The 19,372-nt window shown below is 45.2% G+C and overlaps 1 protein-coding gene across 4 annotated transcripts in view; it reads right to left on the bottom strand.

Annotated features, from left to right (window-relative positions):
• Nucleotides 1–19,372, bottom strand: part of RREB1 (ras responsive element binding protein 1) — a 133,129-nt gene that overhangs the window by 38,530 nt on the left and 75,227 nt on the right. The gene's annotated exons all lie outside the window — the stretch shown is intronic.

The following is a 19,372-nucleotide window of genomic DNA, read 5'->3' as shown; positions in this document are numbered from 1 at the left end:
ACCTCACAAATGCCAGTGGTATGTGTTCTCTTCTGCTTTCGGAGGCACGCTGGGGGTCAAATTTGAGAAGTGCTAACACAGGAATGTCTGCAGTGAACCGGAAAGACTTTCTGTGTCTTTCATGATATTACATGGATTTATGGATTGTGAGAGTAGCGGGGGCAATGGGTTGAGTAAATTGCATGTTGCAATCCTGACATCTGCAGGGCCAGGAACACACATGTAAGAAAGCATTACACATAGTCTGTACCTCTGCTCCAAAAAGGGAGCTTTATAGGTGACCTGATTTAAGTGACCTTACTTTATCAAGTTCTAAAACAAACACCCTATGGACAAGGTCCCAAGGCCTATAAGGAGAGAAAGAGATTACAAAAAGACAGTCAGTCTCAATTTCCTTACTCTGTGACATCAAGGGTTTGGTTTTCCTAATGACAATCGTCATCACCATCATCATCTTTGGGGTTAAACTGTGCCAGATGGAGGAATGGAGACCAGCTTTTTAGAAATAGCTCTTTTCACAGGATTATCTTACTGGGGAAGCACTTAGGAAATGGGAAAGATGGCAAAGCTTTCATACATGGTCTGGTCACAACTCTAGAAAGAAGTACAACTCAGCTCAGCTCCCTCTGGGCTGTGCCTTCTTCAGAGGGGACAGGCTGGGGGAGGACAAGGCTAAGCAGCCTGTGAACCCCCAGCAGTGGCAGCAATGAAGGCGTGTGGGCCGACGGTGTAATGACGTGGCTGCGTGCGTGCCCACCCCCCCACAACCCTGCCCCACACTACCTGTGAATCCTCTTTTCTCTGGGTGTGTGGGGGTGAGACCCTGGGTGCCTCCTGTTCCGGTTCTATAGACATAATCTAGGAGGTGGAGGGCCCCTACACTCGCCCCTGACCGTCTATCCCCCAGCCCACAGAGCCATCCACCAGCAGGCTGGATATGGCTTAGACTCGGAGAAGATGGGCCTCAGGCCGAGCCTCTGTTCTCTGGGTGGGGGCTGAGGGGTGTCACTGTGGTGGAGTAAGCAGATCTAACAGGAGAAAATGGAAAAAAACACAGACAAGCATCATGCCCATGTCCACATAATTCCTTGCTAATATTATCAGGGAAGGATGATTTATTATTAATTCTTGGTCACATAAAGCCTCAGGAAAGTTCTGGGGAACCAACTGCCCTGTCCTTTTTTTTTTTTTTTTTAATGTTTATTTATATTTGAGAAAGAGAGAGAGCGAGTGAGCACGTGCAAGCAGTGGAGGGGCAGAGAGGGAAACACAGAATCCGAAGTAGACTCCAGGCTCTGAGCTATCAGCCCAGAGTCTGACGTGGGGCTTGAACTCACAGACTGTGAGATTGTGACCTGGGCTTAAGCCGGAAGCTTACCAGACTGAGCCATCCAGGCGCTCCTACCAATAGCCCTGTCCTAAGTAGCCCTCCTCCCTCATTCCAAGATGACTGGGATTTAGAGACCATCACTTACTATCAGCATTGAGAGGAAAAAAGGAAAGGGCTGGCAAGTTTCTTTTGATATTTACTGTATTGCATATTCCAATTCTAGAAGTGTAAAAAAATGTGTTAAAGCACCTAAGAACTAAGGAAGTATGAAAAATACTAAGATATGTAAATGAGTACCAAACCCTTTCAATAAATCACTCAAAATTAATTTAAAAACGAATACCTTCTCTACAGCTGACAGGTTACTTGTGCCCGGTAACACGAGGCCACAAAAAACCACAGAGAATACAGGAAATCTGAGACTGACAACTAACTGTAGGTGGCTCACTAGCTGAGCTCCACCTTTTTTATCATATGATCCGCACGTTTATAGAGTGATCCTTATTATCCAGATCTGAGATCTGTGACGGAAGCAGTTTTCACAGAGCAGAGGATGAGGGACAGTAGTGGGCACGTGGTGAGAACCTATCTGGTGGGAAGTTTACAGATTCTCATTTCTACTTTGCAGAGGAGGCTGGTGCGGTGTGGAGAAGCTGACATGCCTGGGACCCTCCCAACCAGGACAGACCCAGGTGTGCTGGCTTCAGAGTCTGAGCTTTGCCCCCTAGACTGCCTCCTAAGGCCAAGCCTTTGATCTGCATTCTGGACCACCGGAAGGCACCTCAGGGCTCCAGCCTGACCCTGGACACCACCTCCCTGAGTGACCACAGTCCAAGGCCTAGCGGTTGGTACTGAGCTCTAGCCAAACGTCAACAGGAAAATGAAGGGGCCACTGGTCAGAAACAGATCATTCCCCACCTCTGGTTCTGCCTCTGTCTTATTCTGAAAAACTGGGGCTGCCCTTGAACTGCACAGCTGCTACAGGCAGGAAGAGGAGACCAGATCAAAGCAGTCTCAAGGGCTTGGTGGCGAGTACGCCTTTGCTGAACACATCGACCCACTCCAGTTCTCCGACTGAGGACTGAGCCCGCTGGAGCCACAGGTTCAAAGCTCAAGTGTGCTCCTTTATTCCAGGGTTACATCTCTGGTTGACAAGACATGGGGAGTTTCCAATCTGCCCATTCAGCCAACAAGGTGACCAACAGCTGTGGGCTCATAAACTCCATTCAGTCAGTAGTTCAGCTGCCAGAGCGGGGGAGCTTCAGCCATTTCTGAAGTTGGATGTGATCTGCAGTTAAGACTCTCCCTAACCTGACCCCTTCCCTTCTGCTCTGGCCTCTGATAGCAGGAGTGGCAACATTAACTGTCCGCTTCCTCCTGAACACTCACAGGAAGTGGGGCGTGTCACCAACAGGAGCCAGTAATGGCCTCTTCCCCACAGAGTGTGGCCAAGAGAGGAAGGCTGGGGGTGGGGAGGGGCAAGCCTGCGTCTCTTCTTTAGAAGGCTTGGGTTTGTTTTTCTTATTTCCATGTACCCTGAGGATCAGTAAACAACAACGGGCCTCAGAACTGGTGGGGAGTTGAGATGCTCTCAGAACTGGCGGGGAGTTGAGATGCTCTCTCTCCAGCCTCCCACTCGGCTGGAGAGATCACCATTTCATTCTGCTCGAACACTTGCCGCCAACCAGGACTTCTCTGTTTTTTAGCGATGCTAATTGTTACAGCCATCTTTCCCATGTTGAGTCAAAAATCCCATCCTTCTTTTAAACGTCCATCTATCCTCCCAGGGCAACATCGAATCGGTCTACATTCTCTTCTAGATGGCAGCTCTTCAAATATTCACGACTGCAGTGTTTCTCCAAAGTTTCTCTTCCCCACACTGGACAATGCCAGCTCCTTCAGTGGGCTCCCTCAGGCTCTGCTCTCAACTCTGTTGACTGATACTGGTCACTACTAACCCTGGGATGCGTTCCGGTGTGCGGACATCCTCTGTGCCATGTTGGATCGGAAGGAACGGCAATCGATGTGGTGTGAGGGTTCGGTGATGTCACACCTTCACTTCCAACTAAGATCCCTGTGACTTTGTCACTCAAACTGCCATCGAGGCATGTCTCCACCATGCTACACTTGAGGATTACATCTTTTTTGTTTTGTTTTTTGAGAGAGACAGTGAGGGAGCTGGGGAGAGGCAGAGGGAGAGAGAGCATCCCTGGCAGGCTCCACACTCAGCATGGAGCCCAACGTGGGGTTTGATCCCACGATCCTCAGATCATAATCTGAGCCAAAGTGGGAGTTAAACGTTCAACTGACTTAGCCACCCAGGTGCCCTTAATTTACATCTTTTGAGCAGTTGTCTTTTCATTTTCCAGAGTGGCAGGGATGAGAAATATGCAGTCTTGGTGTGGTTCAGCAAACTGCATCTCTCACGCATTGCTGAGGGGAGTAAAAATGGTAACGACCTTTCTACAAAGCAGCTGAGCAACAGGGAGCAGAATTTTAAATATGTGTGCCCTTTCTCCAAGTAATTCCACTGCTAGAAATTTGTCTTGAAGATTAAGAATTGAACAAATGTGCACAGATTTATGCACAAGGATTCATGTGTAACACATGGATAGATGTGTTGCAAAAACACTTCTACAGGATTTTCCATCTGCTGGTCTTATATTTTAAAGTGACCTCCCTGATTTCCCTCTTGCCCTTCTCCTGTGCCTTCTCTACACAGCAGCCAGAGTGAGCGTCTAAAACATGGATCATACCATACCACTCCACTGCTTGAATGCCTCTGACAGCTCCATTCCTAGAATTAAATCTAGCCTGTGCCCATTTCTCAGACCTCATATGTTGGCGGCATATTCTGACCCCAAGGCCCTTTCAGACACACTAGCTCTCTCTGGGTTCCTCAAACTCCTTCAACTAGTCTGGTCACAGGGCTGCTCCACCCCAGAACTCTAGGGCTGGTGCGGGTCATTCAGGTTTCACGGCAAGTGTCCTACCCCATTCATGCAGAGGCCCTCGAGCCCACTACCCAGTTTTACCTTCCTCACAGAACATACCAGAAACTGAAAATACCATGTATTTCAACTTGTTTGACCATCTCCTTGGCTTCCATTGAAAATAAGTTTCAGGGTGCCTGGGTGGCTCAGTCTGTTAAGTGTCTGACTGGCTCAGATCATGATCCCATGGGTCATGGGTTTGAGCCCTGCCTCAGCCTCTGTCCTGACAGTATAGAGCCTGGAGCCTGCTTCAGATTCTGTGTCTCCCTCTCTCTCTGCCCCTCCCCCACTCCTGCTCAGTCGGTCTCTCTGTCTCTCAAAAATAAACATTAAAAAAGAAGATAAGTTTCATTATAACCTTGTCTCTCTCGTTCTCTGCACTAGCACTGGTGGCTATCTAAGTATCTGCCAGATGGCTGAATGGCTAGACAGATGAATGCATGAAGTATAAGCAGAAAACCTGTCCACTTGCAATATCACAACAACACATGTCCTCAGCTTCCAAGATACCGTCATAATTAATTACCTTACTAAGGGTTTACTGTGAACAAACTTGATATGAGATCATATAGTAAACAGTGTTATAGTAAAAGTGCTTCAACAAAAAACACTGAAAGATGAATACTGAAGACACACATGAATCTCTCCCATTATTGGTATTAATCTGTGTTTCTGCATTCAAACCTTCATCTACATTCACAGTAAGCTTTTTACATAAAATTCTAGAATTTTCCTTCAGTGGCATGTCACTTCAATAGTAGAAATCCTGCCACAACATGGTCTACAGAAAAAATTTTATCAGAATTCCTCAAGGATTCGAGTGAAGTTTTCTCCATTCATAACACCCGGGGGTGAGGAGGGGGCTGGGAGGGTTTCTATAGTAATGAACAAAAACAAATATTGCAGATGTTTTTGTTTTTTTTTAAGTAGAAAAAAAAATCTCCCTACTTTCTAGTACTGATAGGGGCCTACTTTGAATTTTGACATGGAGGCTGATTTCAACTCAAATATTCTTGTAAATGTAATTTTCTTAATTTTTTTAAATGTTTATTTTTGAGAGACAGCGTGACAGTGGGGGAGGGGCAGACAGCGAGGGAGACACAGAATCCAAAGCAGACTACAGGCTTTCAGCTGTAAGCACAGAGCCTGACATGGGGCTTGAACTCACAAAGTGCAAGATCATGATTTGAGCCAAAGTCGGAAGCTTAACCGACTGAGCCACCCAGGTGCCCTATAATCCTTTGTTTTCTAAGACGTAAGGTGTAAGAAGACCCATTTTACCTAGGGTGGGCTGTTGGTAAGAATACTGAATATATCTCGGCTAAAACAAATATATCTTATACCAGAGCTGAAACGCCAATCTAGGAACTCAGAGGAGACAGACCAATTCCTAAAGCATATCCTTTTCTTCCTCCCTGAACTTCCTCGTTTCCAGCTCCAAATACAGTAACTTTCTGTTAACCTTTCTTAGGTATGTTAAGCCTGTAGATCTGGAAATGAAGGTGCACTCTTACCGCTGAAGCACCGCCTTGCTCTGAGAAGCAAGCAGGAATGTGGGAAGAAGATAAAGCAAATTCGGGTGCAGTAGAGAGACCAAGTGACGGCAATGAAGTCTTAAGGGTGGCCTTGAGCACTGAGACAGTTCAGATATATCCTGGGTCTACCATTCAGTAGCCAGGGAGATTCCACAAGTTTCTACATCTGTAAAATGGGGACAAAACTGCCGGTCTCAAGCTGTGGTCCTCCAACCAGGAGCAATGGCATTGGCCGGGAGCCTGTTACAAATACCAGTTCTCAGGCAGACTCAGAGACTCTGGGCCAGCGTCCAGCACCCTGGGTTTCCACAAGCCCTCCAGGTGGTACTCATGCCTGCTCAAGTGTGAGAACCACCGGATCACAGTTAAATTCTCTTCAACTCTTCATCCTGGTCACAGGCTTGGTTAACTGCCTGGCTGGGATGTCACCATCTTTTGGATATAAGCCTTAGGCCGCTCCCAGGCTCACGCTGCAAAATACCAGCAGACTCTGTACAAGTTTATTGGGCATAAACACATAAACCAAAAACGTGATGAAACTTAACATTCTCAAAATTATTTTGGGGGTAAAACCCTTTGGAAAACTCTCAACAAGTGTGAAGGATCACCCCGTGGAAGGTGTCCTCTTGGCAGGTCTCAGACACTGTTTACACTCTGCTCTTAGAGAATTTGCCTCATTTACCTGAAGAAGCACAAAGTTCAGGCAAGATCTAGACCTTTCCAGGATTTGCTAACTTCTCCTGCTTAATTTCTACGTAAGTTTCATTAATCCAGGAGCTGAATTATTAGATCCTCTGAGCAAATGGCATTAATAGGAAGGTCACTCTTTCAGTACACAACACAAACCAAACACAAACCAAACACAAACAGCACTCAGCCCTGCGGGGGGAGGGGGGCCCTCTAAACTGCGTCAACAGGCTCCAACAGGTTTTTGCAGCCTGATTACAGATTCCCCATTCCTACCAGTGCTCGCTTTGCTTTTCCAACAGTCTTATGAGAACCAAAAGAGGGATGGATGAGATTCAAAAGCATCCCTGCTCCACAACCTACATTTGGGGCCAAAGAAAAGCAGGTCTCCCTAACAGATGGAGGGGGCAGGAGTTTAAGGGTGGGTAGCTGTGAGTGTCGCCTGAGTCCATCCAGTCCTGTGCCAGTCCGCGAGGAACCAACCATGCGGCTCCCCGTGGGGTTCCACCTCTGAGCCACCTTCTAGTAATCCGGGTGTTGTTCAGGTTCAGTCATGCTGATCCAGGAGGCAGGTCTTGGCAGCTGTGCCTGGGTGTGGAGGAAGATCTGACGATGGTGGGTGTAAGCAGCCTCGTGGACTGAAGACAGCACTCTCAGAAAAGTCTAGAAGTCAGCCTACTGTGAGGTGTGCATCTCAGAGAGGCGTTTCCCGGCGCTCCTCAGGCTGGCTGTGGGAACGCTGGCTGCAGGCTGCTCTCGGTGCTCCCGTGCTCCCGAGACGCTCTCGCTGAAGTGCCCGGATGCTGCACCACCCCCTCCCCGCCCCCCGCAGGCCAGCTACACCCCACGTCACACCACGTCCTCGATAACAGCAGTGTGACTCGAGGACGGTGCGCCTGAGTCCTCACGCGAAGTTTCCTCCTGCTGCATCTGCCTCTGCTCAGGGGCAAACAGATGAGTGCGGTGACTTTAAAGACCACATCCCACGTCAGGGTTTTTCCCACAAGCTCCCATTCCCCTACAGCAGGGGGACGCGCACCCCAAAAGTGGAGAATCTCTCTCATCCTACGGACTGCAGCCTGGCACGTGGGTGGGGCCAGCGTAAGCAGAAATCGAACTGAATGAAAAGTTAAGGGATCTCCATTGAAAGCAGGGGGTGCTAGAGGTTCAGGTCCTAGTTGCTCAGTGCAGTTGCCTTTGGACTCTACCTCCACTGCTCCTCGGCCCACAGCTGCTCCCCAGTCCAGACTCAGGGGTACCGTTCTGGCTGACCCCCAATTGCTGCTCTCCTGTTTCTGGGTTCCCCTGTAGTGGTAGAGAAGGCACTTCCTTCTCCATTCTGATGTCATGCAAAAACCCAGTACAAACACTTCCTCCTTGACAGACAGAGCTGGGTTGCCATGCCTGAGGGATAGGTTTCCCTGAGTGTCCCCCACCTCCCAGCCATCTTTCAGGTGGGAGAGAGGTAACCTTCTGGCTACCACATTCCTTTTCCCCTACTTCTCTACTGATATTGGAAGCCGCTGACTTCAGAACAGAGTCGAGGTACAACAGTCTCCAGTTATTGATGGTTTACTTAGAAAACAGAGGGCCCTTCACTGCTCTTTCCTCCTCTCCTGAGGTTCAGATACGGTGTAGGGGAGCTTGGCGGTTGGCCCATGTACATAAATACCAACCTCTGCAAAATCTTTATTCTAGACCTTGTTCCTAACCAGGTTCTTTAGATCAGTACACCCTAAACCCTCTTGTATTTTTATTCCCTTTGCCTGCCCTTGTTTTGCTAAAATAATTTATTTGGTAGAATGATCTCCATACCCTATTTGGCTCCCTGGATACCTGTGTATAATACCCACAAAGGCACACAGTGCATAGTTCAGTATAAAATCACGGATTCCTTAAAAACAAACAAAAGACCTCAGAGTTTGGATGTGTTGACCTCTGTCTCACCCAAAGAGAACTCTCATTCATGCAGAGCTACAATTAGTCAGCCTGGGCTGTCCCTGTATTAATCCAGGAAATGATAAGCAGAAAGTCACCGCTTTCCCACCTGACAGTCCTGTAGGTATTTCAAGCAGCCACCATGTTGTAGTGGACTCTTCCCCTTCTCTGGGCTAAACACCCTCCATTCCTTCCACCATCACCCCTCCCCCAGATGGCCCAAGATCCCAATCCCAAGACAGACTCCTGTGTCTACGGCCTTAGGTAAGGAAGCCCCATCTGAAGTTGGCATTCCCAGCATGGCCCCATCAGCCCAGAGCCATTCCCTTTGAGGGAAGCAATCACCACTGCCTCCTACCCCACCCTGCAGAGAATGCCTTTCCGCAGAAAAGGGCTAAAAAACCATAGACAAAGCAATCCCCCATTCTAACTGTCACTGACTTGAAACATGGTCACCCAGACCCTTTTCTTGCTCCAGCCCCGAAGGGAGTTCGCTTTAGCTTTCTTTCTTAAAGACGGCAGAACCCAGTTATTCACATCCTTTTTCTTTTTGCAGAGGAGGAAGAGATGACTATCTCCACAATGAGGTAGTGCCAACTCACTGTTCGCTACTCCTCAGCCTCTTCCAAAAGAGGAACAGGAAATGCTTAGGCTGGGCTGTTTGAGATGGCCCGCCACATGCCGAAGAGGGAAATGGAAGCTGTGGGTGGTGGGTACAGAGAAGGGGCATGGTGGAAAGGAAAGTCACCACCACTTAGCGGATGCCATAATGTATTCTTCAGGGGCCAGGGGGAAACAGCTAAGAAGGAGAAGGGTACCAAGATCAGGTTGTGTCCCATGTGAGAGAGGAAAAAAAAAAAATGAACATAAATGAATCCAAAGAGAAAGGTCACCTGCAAAAAACAGCCAGGCAACACAGCCCCTTGTCCATGACCGCAGAAGTTCAGGGTCACCTTGAATCTCAAATGGGATGAATGTGGTAGACACGGGCCTCTGCCTGCCAGAGGTGACACAAATAACCAAACGATGTGCTGCAAGGGACAGTGGCATGCTGCCTGATCAACGGGGGCCCAGGAAGAGAAAGAGCCTGGGAAGGAAGGTCCGAGATTGGCTGACAATCTTAGCTGAACCTGTAACATCGCAAACCTCCATTTTCCCGCCTATAAAATTACAACAGTCCTCTCGAATGAGCTGGGTTATATAACCACGAAGAAGAATTAAGTGCTGACGTTACATACCAATGCCTATTATGCAACCGAGTCTCTGGTGTAAGGGAAATACAAAATCTCTCCCCATGGAAGACCAACAAGCTCTCCATCAACCCGAAGTCCTGAAAGCAGCAGAAGAGAAAGGCTCTTCGGTGTGTGTGTGTGTGTGTGTGTGTGTGTGTGTGTGCGCGCGCGCGCGCACACACACACACACACACTCACACATGCCCAAGCCAAGGGCAGACGAGTGGGGATTCAGTGTGATAAATACCTGTGCGAAGATTTCTGGGCTGCTTGTTCCCTTTTTAGTAGGGGTAAGTGTTGAGGGGGGTGGTACGGACAGAATTTGCTGCTAATCACCTTCCTTAACAAATCAGAAAACGTTGACAGTGAGTGGGCACGTTTCGATGTTTGCTAGCACCAGCTTGTTCAGCCCAAACAGGTTGGACAGGTTGAATATTTAAACAAAGACGGAAAAATGCAAGGTATAAAGCACGAGGCACAGGTTTAAGTTTGTGCTCTTACCGCTTGCAATCAGGCTTGCTTTCCTCCTCCCCTCTGCTACTTTGATATTATACAAGTAAGTGGGGACACACACTCAAGATCTGTTCCCCATTGTCAGGGCATCAGCGGAGGGCAGGGTGGGCAGGGAGAAGGGGGCGTGTTGAGGTCCGGAGCAGAGGACGGCCCCCCACTCCTCATCCTACCCCCAGCAAGCACATACCTTCCCTTCCCTGACCTAATTCCTAGCTCTCACAACTGCCAGGTCATTCAAGTGTAGGCAAGCACGGATGCTCCAGAATTTGATGCCATTCACCACTTTTACCTGGTGCAACTGAGCTTTCAAAATAGTTCAACGAGATATGTCAAGAACACCGTGGTGCCTGCCTTCAAGAGAAACTTCTTTTGTGTCTGCTCAAATCTCCAAAACAAATACCACCTCTGCCAAAATAGAAGAAAGCCTGAATTATAAACATTAGCATCTAGCCTGCCGAATGATAGTGAACTACTTAATTATGAAGCATATCATAAATCTGAGAAACAGTGATAGGATGAAAAAGGCTTTCACATCCCCACACATGGCAGAGTTTCACGAGTGAGCTCTCTTTGATATAACTGAACTTGACCTGGTCCTTCTGGAAAAAATGCCGAATAAAAAGGGAGCACCAGCCACAAGTACATTTTTCAAATATTCTTTCAAAAAAATTAAGCTATGCTCATTGTTAAGGGGTATTAGAAAAGAAAAAACAAACACAAAGTAGCAGGGAAAATGTTCTAAAGAATGTCAGTCAAACATGAAACAGGTTTCACAAGAGACTGTCAATTGAAAGGGGTCAACTCTCAGCTTTGCTATTTTCTTATGATTTTTATTTTAATGGAGGAATAAAATTCTGTGACAAATCACTCTGACCTGTTCTTTTTCTCAGAGTGGTAGTTTGCTGCTATTTGCAGATTTCTAAAATGTAAAGTAAGAATTCTGAAAAGAACCACAGACTCTCATCAAATAGTATAAACACAAATCCACGTGAAAAACAGAAAAATACCACAGAAAAAGCAATGCCCCTCAAAAGCAGTGTTCAAATAATAATGAGAATTTACACAATTAAGAGAAGAAAATTCAGGCGTATGGCACACAGCTGCTCTACAAAATACCGCTCTCAGACTGTCAGGTTCTTAGATCGCAGCTTATGGTACCCTCGTGGTTGAAGGTCAAGGTCTCTCTTCCTGGTTTTGTAAACACACATGCTCATGGGCATGCGGAAGGAACTGGGGGGTTAAGTTTCCGAAGGGAGAAGAGAGAGGCAAAGGAACCACAATTTGTCGAACACTTATGTGAGCCTGGGGCTTGGGTATACGTTACAGCATTTATTCTCATCATAGCAGACTCTGAGAGTAGAACGTTGCCCCATTAAAGATGAAGAAATGGAGGCTCTCTTTACCATTCCACAGAGCATCCTTTATCAGCAACAGCCAGAGAGGAAGGAAGAGCTCTCAGAGGACACACAGAGAGGCCGCCTTTATACAAACCACTACTGACGTTAAAATAAAAGCGTACAGGTTTCAATTCCAGACAATGAGATGTAAAAAAAGGCTATAAAAGTGTTTAAGTGTAATCAAATAATAAACTCACTTGGTGAAAGCTTAATAATGCTACCGGGGGAAACTGGGAACTTGGACATTCTGCCGCGATACGCAGATTTGTGAACGTTCACTCTCGAGGGGAAAATTCTGGGCCTCTTAATGATGTGGGCTCTCGAAGAGAATGAAAAGCATATGAAGAGGCATGATCAGGGAACCAAGTATTACAGTTCCATGATTTTTTTTTTCTAGTTAAAAAGAAAAAAGTTTTAATAAAGCTTTTGAGACTACACCCAAAGTATGTGTGGCTATTTCCGTAAACACAGTACCACACAGATGCAAACTGCCTTGATATCCAAGTATGATTATCATGAAACCACCAGATATTCACCGAATAGCACCAAATGTTAAGGGTCCTATGTCCAGCACAGTTCATACATTCTCATTATGCTGTGTACACATCATTAAAATCTCCACAAACCCCTCAACTGTCTCAGTGGAACTGACTATGTTAAGATCTCTGAGCAGCCCCGAGAGACACTCTCTTCTGATTTGTCTTTCCTCAAGGGGAAGATACTTAGTTGTAGACAATTGAAACGTCATTATATAATAATTGTTTCCTTCTTTTTAATAGAAATAGGTTTAAAAAAAAAAAAAAGTTCACACAGTCCTGGGTAGGATGACCCAGATTTTTATCCTAGAAATTATTTCTTCCCATGTCACACGATACCTTCCTTCCTTCAAAGGAATCTGTCAGGGGAGTCAGTGAGTACCTGGTGATTAAGACTTGTTTCAAGATGGGACTAGCTGAGGCTCCGAGTGCCCACCTCCACTCCGGAGAAGCAGCCAGTCCCAGAACTAGTCATAGGGTGTCCTCAGAAACTCGTTTTTACCATGAAAGAAGTTCACAGGGCCCTTCCTCTTGCTGGGCTCTGAAGGTAAAGAAGTGACTGTCCCCTTCCAAGACACTGCCCTACCTCTGTTCCTTCTGTCTTTAAATGCTGGCCACCTGTTTGGATACCCAAGTTCAGTTGTGCATGCCAAGGGCTGGCTCCACCTAAGTATCCGAGAGTAGTGAGCTAAATTCAGAGCCTCCACGGCCTCATTTGTCATGGGGCAGGGTCACATTTCTGTGCTGCGAACGTTTTCTTCCAGCATAATAGGAACACATAAGCCTCTGTTCCTGAAGACTGTCCATTATCCAGCGGCATCCTCAGGGTCTATGTCTCCTGCACTTAGCAACAGAAAAAGTCGTTCCCGTTGCAGTAGGAAATAGAGCCTGTGCCCAAATAACTAAAGGACACTCCAGGCATTTTGCTTCCTCATCTTGCCCCTTCCACTGACATGGCCAAAATGCAGACACATGCCTGCTCTTCGGAGAATGAATGGAGAAGCTGGTTAGGAAAGCCCGGTCCTGCTGGGGTCTTTGGTATGTCTGTAACGTTAACACAAACTCCACAACTCTCTTTATGGCTTTGAAGTCTCCACTTTGTAAAATGAGCAAAGTGGAAACTAATTTCCTATTTTCTCAAGGCAATTACATTCTGGCAAAGGAAAAACACCCGTTTTGGAGGTAGGATTTCTTCCCAAAGGAGATCTACTTCTATCTTCTCTTTCAAATATCATCACTTCTGCATAGCTCTGAAGTCCAGCACTTTCTGGAAAGTTTTGCAAATCGCAAAGCTCAATGCCCTTTTTCCTACATCGAGCTCTCCCGGCGGGTGTGCTCTGGCTCAGTTTCCCAAGTTTGTTTTGGAAGACAAGTACTGCTCAATCCAAATTTTCAACGTGGGAGCAACTGATAAAGAGTTGGGGGAAGTTAAAAGTTGGAGCCGCGGTGATCTTTCCGTGATGCGTGTTTTGCACTTGATGCAGCCTATTATTCTGCTCGGAAACTAAGCTGTGGTCAGACGGTTTGGGACGAAGGATTTCGAAACCTCAAAAACACGAAAGTCCGCAGACAGGGAAGCGGCAGCTTGAACAAGTGTACCCGATCTGGTAACAGATTGACACGGTCTCTTGCTTATGCGCTGAGGCTCCCCTCCTAAGACTAAGGAAACGCTACCAAAAGATTGACTAGTCTTATAAACAAAGGTAACTACTGCATCATCCTAAAATGACTAGCGGCCAAAGGAAACAGAATGAGTTGCTTCATAAAGTGGGTGGCGACAGAGTGCCTCAACGTCGGTTAAGAACAACCTGAAATTGAAAAGGAGTAGTTCCTGGGGTCTGGGTTGCGAGATGTACACGGAGGACCTCTGAGTGTGGCAGCAACCAGAGTCTGGATGGAGCCCAGATCTGCCCTCTACAGCAGCCTGCTCAACACTAACCACTGGGAAGGCGAGGCTTATCTGGAAGAATGTGTACATGCAGAGATAGGCATCACCTGTGCACATGCAGATGCCCTTTGGAGCAGGAGGCAGAGGGAAGGTGAAATCTGTTCCTAAATGACACCGTGTGCCGGAATCGAGCCTTGGGGAAATGCATCTAGAAAGCCACACCACAAGGAATCATGTCATAGCAGGGGTCCTACTGAATCTGCACCCCTCAGGGGAGAAGCTGAAAATCAGACCCTGAAACTGACACAGAAAAGGAGGGCCTGGTTGTCAACAAGACAGAATGGGACACATGGGGGTGGTGCGAGCGCCCAGCACTCAGGGGGAAATGAATGCAGGCCAGGGGGTCTTGGATCACTCAGCGGGGCATGGGCCCCAGAGCCCCCACAGATGAGCTCCTGGCTTTCCCTGGTCCCAGCCAGTGCCACAGACGTGGGAAGCAGCAGCAAAAGAAGGAAAATGAGAAAGGAGGAAAAAGAGAAAAAGAACTTCCGTCTTCAGCATCAAACTCATAGTTGACTGACTTCCTTCCATACTCTGAAAATCGAGTGAGGATACAGCTCCTCAAAACGTGGGTTTTCGCTGTTCTTTTTAATTCCTGCACACACGTGTCCCAGGGCAGCTCTGGTCTCTGATTAATGAAACACAGGTATGTGCTCAGGGGAGATCACAGCTCACCATTTGAGTCTCACGTTCTGGAACAGATCCCTGGGACAAAGAAGTCTAACTCCACTCTCTCTAACACATTTTTTATGTTTTCACATTTTTATAATTTTTTTTCCCAAAAGTACGGTTTCACCAGCAAACGAAAGTGGTAATGACTGTGACTGATTACCACAAACTGAAATGTTCTTTTAACCTATTATTTGCAATTTTCTGCAGAAAAGGCAAAATAAATGTGGTATGATGAACTCAAATATTCTAAATGTTAAATTACAGATTCAGTGTGTAGCAAAAAGAAAACAAAAATAAAAGCAACCTCTTGATTTATTTTCTGGTATTATAGGAATGCTTACTTGGCATACTGTCTGTCCTTCAGTGGCAGTAGGAGAGCAACACTGGTGACCACTGATAAACATCCTAAGTGCTCTGCCATGTATTAATTTGTGAATCCCCACAGTGTAGCCATAACACTGGTACAGGTATCACGGCTTTCAATGGATGAAGTAATCGAGACACAGAGAGGCCAAACAACTTCTCTAGGGTCACACAGCTAGGATTGGCACACGCTTCACAGAGTATCACAAGTGTGCTTTCAGCTCCAATAATACAAACTCAGAAACATCCCCCACCCACGACATTTCCATGCTGCACTGTTATCCTTCGAAATGCTTTCACAAACATTGCTGCATTTGAGCATAAGTTCTCAACGAGGTCTTCCTATGCCATTCTGTTAAAGTGTACACAAATTAAGAGATTCCTGTGGCGTCCTGCAGAATTAGGCCTAGAACTTGGCCCACAAAAATTAGTCCTCCGCTCCCAATCAAGATGACTCACGATAAATAAAATCAGTACAAAATCCAAAATTAGCACAAACATCCCTAAGGTCTGCTTGAAAAAAAAATATTTATAAACAATAGTTTATAAACAAGTCCAATATATACTGTTTACAAATAAGAACTGTGTCTTAGGATAATATCAAGGGCTGAGCTATAAAAAATTGAAGATCATTTCTAAATCTACCCATGTATACCAAACAAAAAAACCGTCATAAAATCCAATAAAAGGCTATCCCATGCTCACTAAATAAAGTGACTGAAATAACTTGGCTGAAATAGTTTAATGTTAAAAATACAGTTGACCTTTGAACGATGGGGGTGTGAACTATATAGGTCCGCTTATCTATAGATTTTTTTGGTACAGTGAAGTACTGTAAATGTATTTTCCTTATGATTTTTTAAAGTGTATTTTTATTTATTTTATTTTAGAGAGAGAGAGAGTGTGTGAGCAGGGGAGAGGGGCAAAGAGGGAGAGAAGATCTTAAGCAGGCTCAGTGCACAGCCCAAAGTGGGGCTCGATCCCACCACCCTGGGATCATGACCTGAGCTGAAATCAAGAGTCAGATGAACAACTGAGTGAGCTGCCCAGGTGATGCCCCTGCTTATGATTTTCTTAATCATGTTTTCTTTTCTGTAGCTTACTTTGTTGTAAAAACATAGTATATAATACATACAACATACAAAATACATGTTAATCAACATATATGTTTATGTGCTCAGTGAGGCTTCCAGTCAACAGCAGGTTATTAGTAGTTAAGTTTTGGGAGAGTCAGAAGAGTTGTGTGATTTTCGACTGACTGGTGGTTGGCACCCCTAACCCCTGCATTGTTCAAGAGTCAACTGTAATGCTCTACGAGAGCATGGAGCTGCTTTGGGGGTGGGTGAAAGAGTGCTTTTTTCTAATATAAAAAATGATACAAACACTATTATCAATTCTTTCTCATAGTCATTACAAGCATGGCCACTAAGCCCACAGCCGACATTCAAGTCTCAACCTTGGCTGTTACTCTGATCCTAAGCAAGTTTCCTCATGCAAAATGGGATAGCAATTCCACAAACCTTACAGGTAGAGTGCATAAAAAAAATTGGCAATCGACAAGGAAAGAGAAAATGTGAACAACATATAAACCAGCTAGACCTCCCGGCACCTCCAGAGGACACACCAAGCAACAGCAGAACGAACATTCTTCTCAGAGAGACACGGGCCATCCTCCAGGACAGACCATATGCTAGGCCATAAAATGAGCCTCCAGAAATTTCAAAGGATTGAAATCATACAAAGTATGTTTTCCAACTACAATGGTATGAAATTAGAAATTAATAGCAGAAAGAAATTTGGGGATTCGCAAATATGCGGACGCTGAACATTCTGAAATAACCAACGGGCCAAAGAAGAAATCACAAGGGAAATTAGAAAATACTTTGAGATGAATGAACAAGGAAACGCAAGATATAACTAAAGAATGCCTAAAAAGAGATTTATAGCTGTACATGCCTGTGGTACAAAAGACGTTCTCAAATCAATATCCTCACCTTCTACTTTTAAACGCTGGAAAAAGAGCTAGCTACCCTAAAGCACATAGAAGGAGGGAAATAATGTAGAGTGGGAAATTAATGAAACAGCAGAAAAGCAACAGAGAATAAAACTACAAAATCAAAAATTGTTTCTTTGAACATCTCAATAAAACTGACAAATGTTTAGCTAGACTGACTAAGGAAAAAAAATAAAGAAGACGCAAATGATTGGTATCAGGAATGAAAAGAGGGGCATTACGACTCAGGACAGAAAGGCCTATAAAGGGAAAGTGAACAACTGTAGGCCAACCAATAAGATAATTTAGATTAAATGGCCAAATTCCTGGAATGGACACAAACGACGGAAATAGACTCAAGAAGAAACAGAAATGTGAAACAGACCGATCACAAGTAAAGAGGCTGAATTAGTAATTTAAAAACTTCTTAGAAAAACCTAGGTGGCTTCATTGGTGAGTCCTACCAAACTCTTAAAGAAGAATTAACACCAACAAACTCTTCCAAAAAACAGAGGCAGACAGAATACTTCCCAACTCACTCTGCGAGACTAGCAGTAGTCCCCACACAAGGACTCATAAGGAATGGACAGACCAATATCTCTTATGAATATAGGCAAACGTCTTTTAATAAAATGCTAGCAAACCCTGTCCATCAACATGTGAAAATGACCGTACTAAGTGGGATTCATCCCAGGAAGGAGGCTGGTTTAACATACAAAACAGAGCACAAGAAAGGTAAAAAATAATCGGACCATCTCAATAAATGCAAAAAAAAAAAAAAAAAAAGGCATTTGACAAAATCCAACCCCCTTTCGCGATGAAAGTGCTAAGTGGACTGGGACTGAAAAGAACTTCCTCAAACTGATAAAGGGCATTTATGAAAAACCCATAATGAACACCATACTTAATGGAGAAAGACTGAATGCATTCTCCCTAAGAACAGAAATAACACCAGGGTGTCCGTTCTCTTCACTTCTATTTAACACTGCGCTGGAGGGGCCAGCCAGGGCTAGCAGGCGAGAAAAATAAGGCATCCAGATTAGTTTCGAAGGAAGAAGCACACTGTCTCTATTTGTAGGTGACATGATGTCATATACAGAAAATCCTAAGGAATTCACCAAATAACCATTAGAATGAATAAACAAGATCAGCAAAGTTGCAGGAAACAAGAGCAGTACAAAATGTGAGTATTTTTATACACCAGCAACGAACAATCAAAAACACAATTCTAGGGGTACCTGGGTGGCTCAGTCGGTTAAGTGTCTGACTTCAGCTCAGGTCATGATCTCTCAGTTCGCAGTTCGAGGCCCACGTCAGGCTTTGTGTTGACAGCTCAGAGCCTGGAGCCTGCTTTGCATTCTGCGTCTCCCTCTCTCTCTGCCCCTCCCCTCCCTCTCTCTCAAAAGTAAAGATTAAAACAAAAACAAAAACAAAACAATTCTAGGGGTGCCTGGGCGGCTCAGTCGGTTAAGCGTCCAACTTCAGCTCAGATCATGATCTCACAGTTCGTGAGTTCAAGCCCTGCGTTGGGCTCCTGGAGCCTGCTTCGGATTCTGTGTCTCCCTCTCTCTCTCTGCCCCTCCCCTGCTTGCTCACGCGTGTGTGCTTTCTCTCAAAAATAAATGTTAAAAAACAAAGCAAAACAATTCTACTTCCAATACCGTAAAAAAAAGGACACTTTGAAATTAATTAACAAAATAAATACAAAACTTGCACTTTGAAAACTATTTAAAACACAGTTGACAGAAATCTATTGACATGTAATAGACATAAATAGAAAATATCTCAAAGTTTTAACACTGGTAAGAGGACAATACCCCCAAATTGATCTATGTACTTTATAACTCCTATGCCAGCTGCCTTTTGTGTGGAAATTGACAAGCTGTTCTTAAAATTCATACAGAAATCCAAGCAACCCATAGTAGCCAAAACAATCGTAAAAAAGACCTAAGTTGGAGGATTCACATCTCCCAGAAAGTTGCAGATATCAATACAGTATTAGGCCTTGGGGTAGACATGAAGACATGTAGATCAATGAAACAGAACTGAGTAGAGAAAAAAATCCTTCCACTGATGGTCAACTGAATTTTGACAAGAGTGGCCAGACCATTGAATGGGGGAAAGAAAAGCCTTTTCAACAAAGTGCCAAAGACTAAAGTTGGACCCCTTCTTTACACTATACTCAATATTAACTCAAAACAGATCACAGACTTAATGTAAGAACTACAATTATAA

Source organism: Lynx rufus, unplaced genomic scaffold (assembly GCF_022079265.1).
Source record: "Lynx rufus isolate CCGP_SWC_20201006 ecotype Redwood Valley unplaced genomic scaffold, mLynRuf1.p SCAF_6, whole genome shotgun sequence".
Lineage (NCBI taxonomy): Eukaryota > Metazoa > Chordata > Mammalia > Carnivora > Felidae > Lynx > Lynx rufus.
This window is presented reverse-complemented; position numbering and strand designations above follow the sequence as displayed.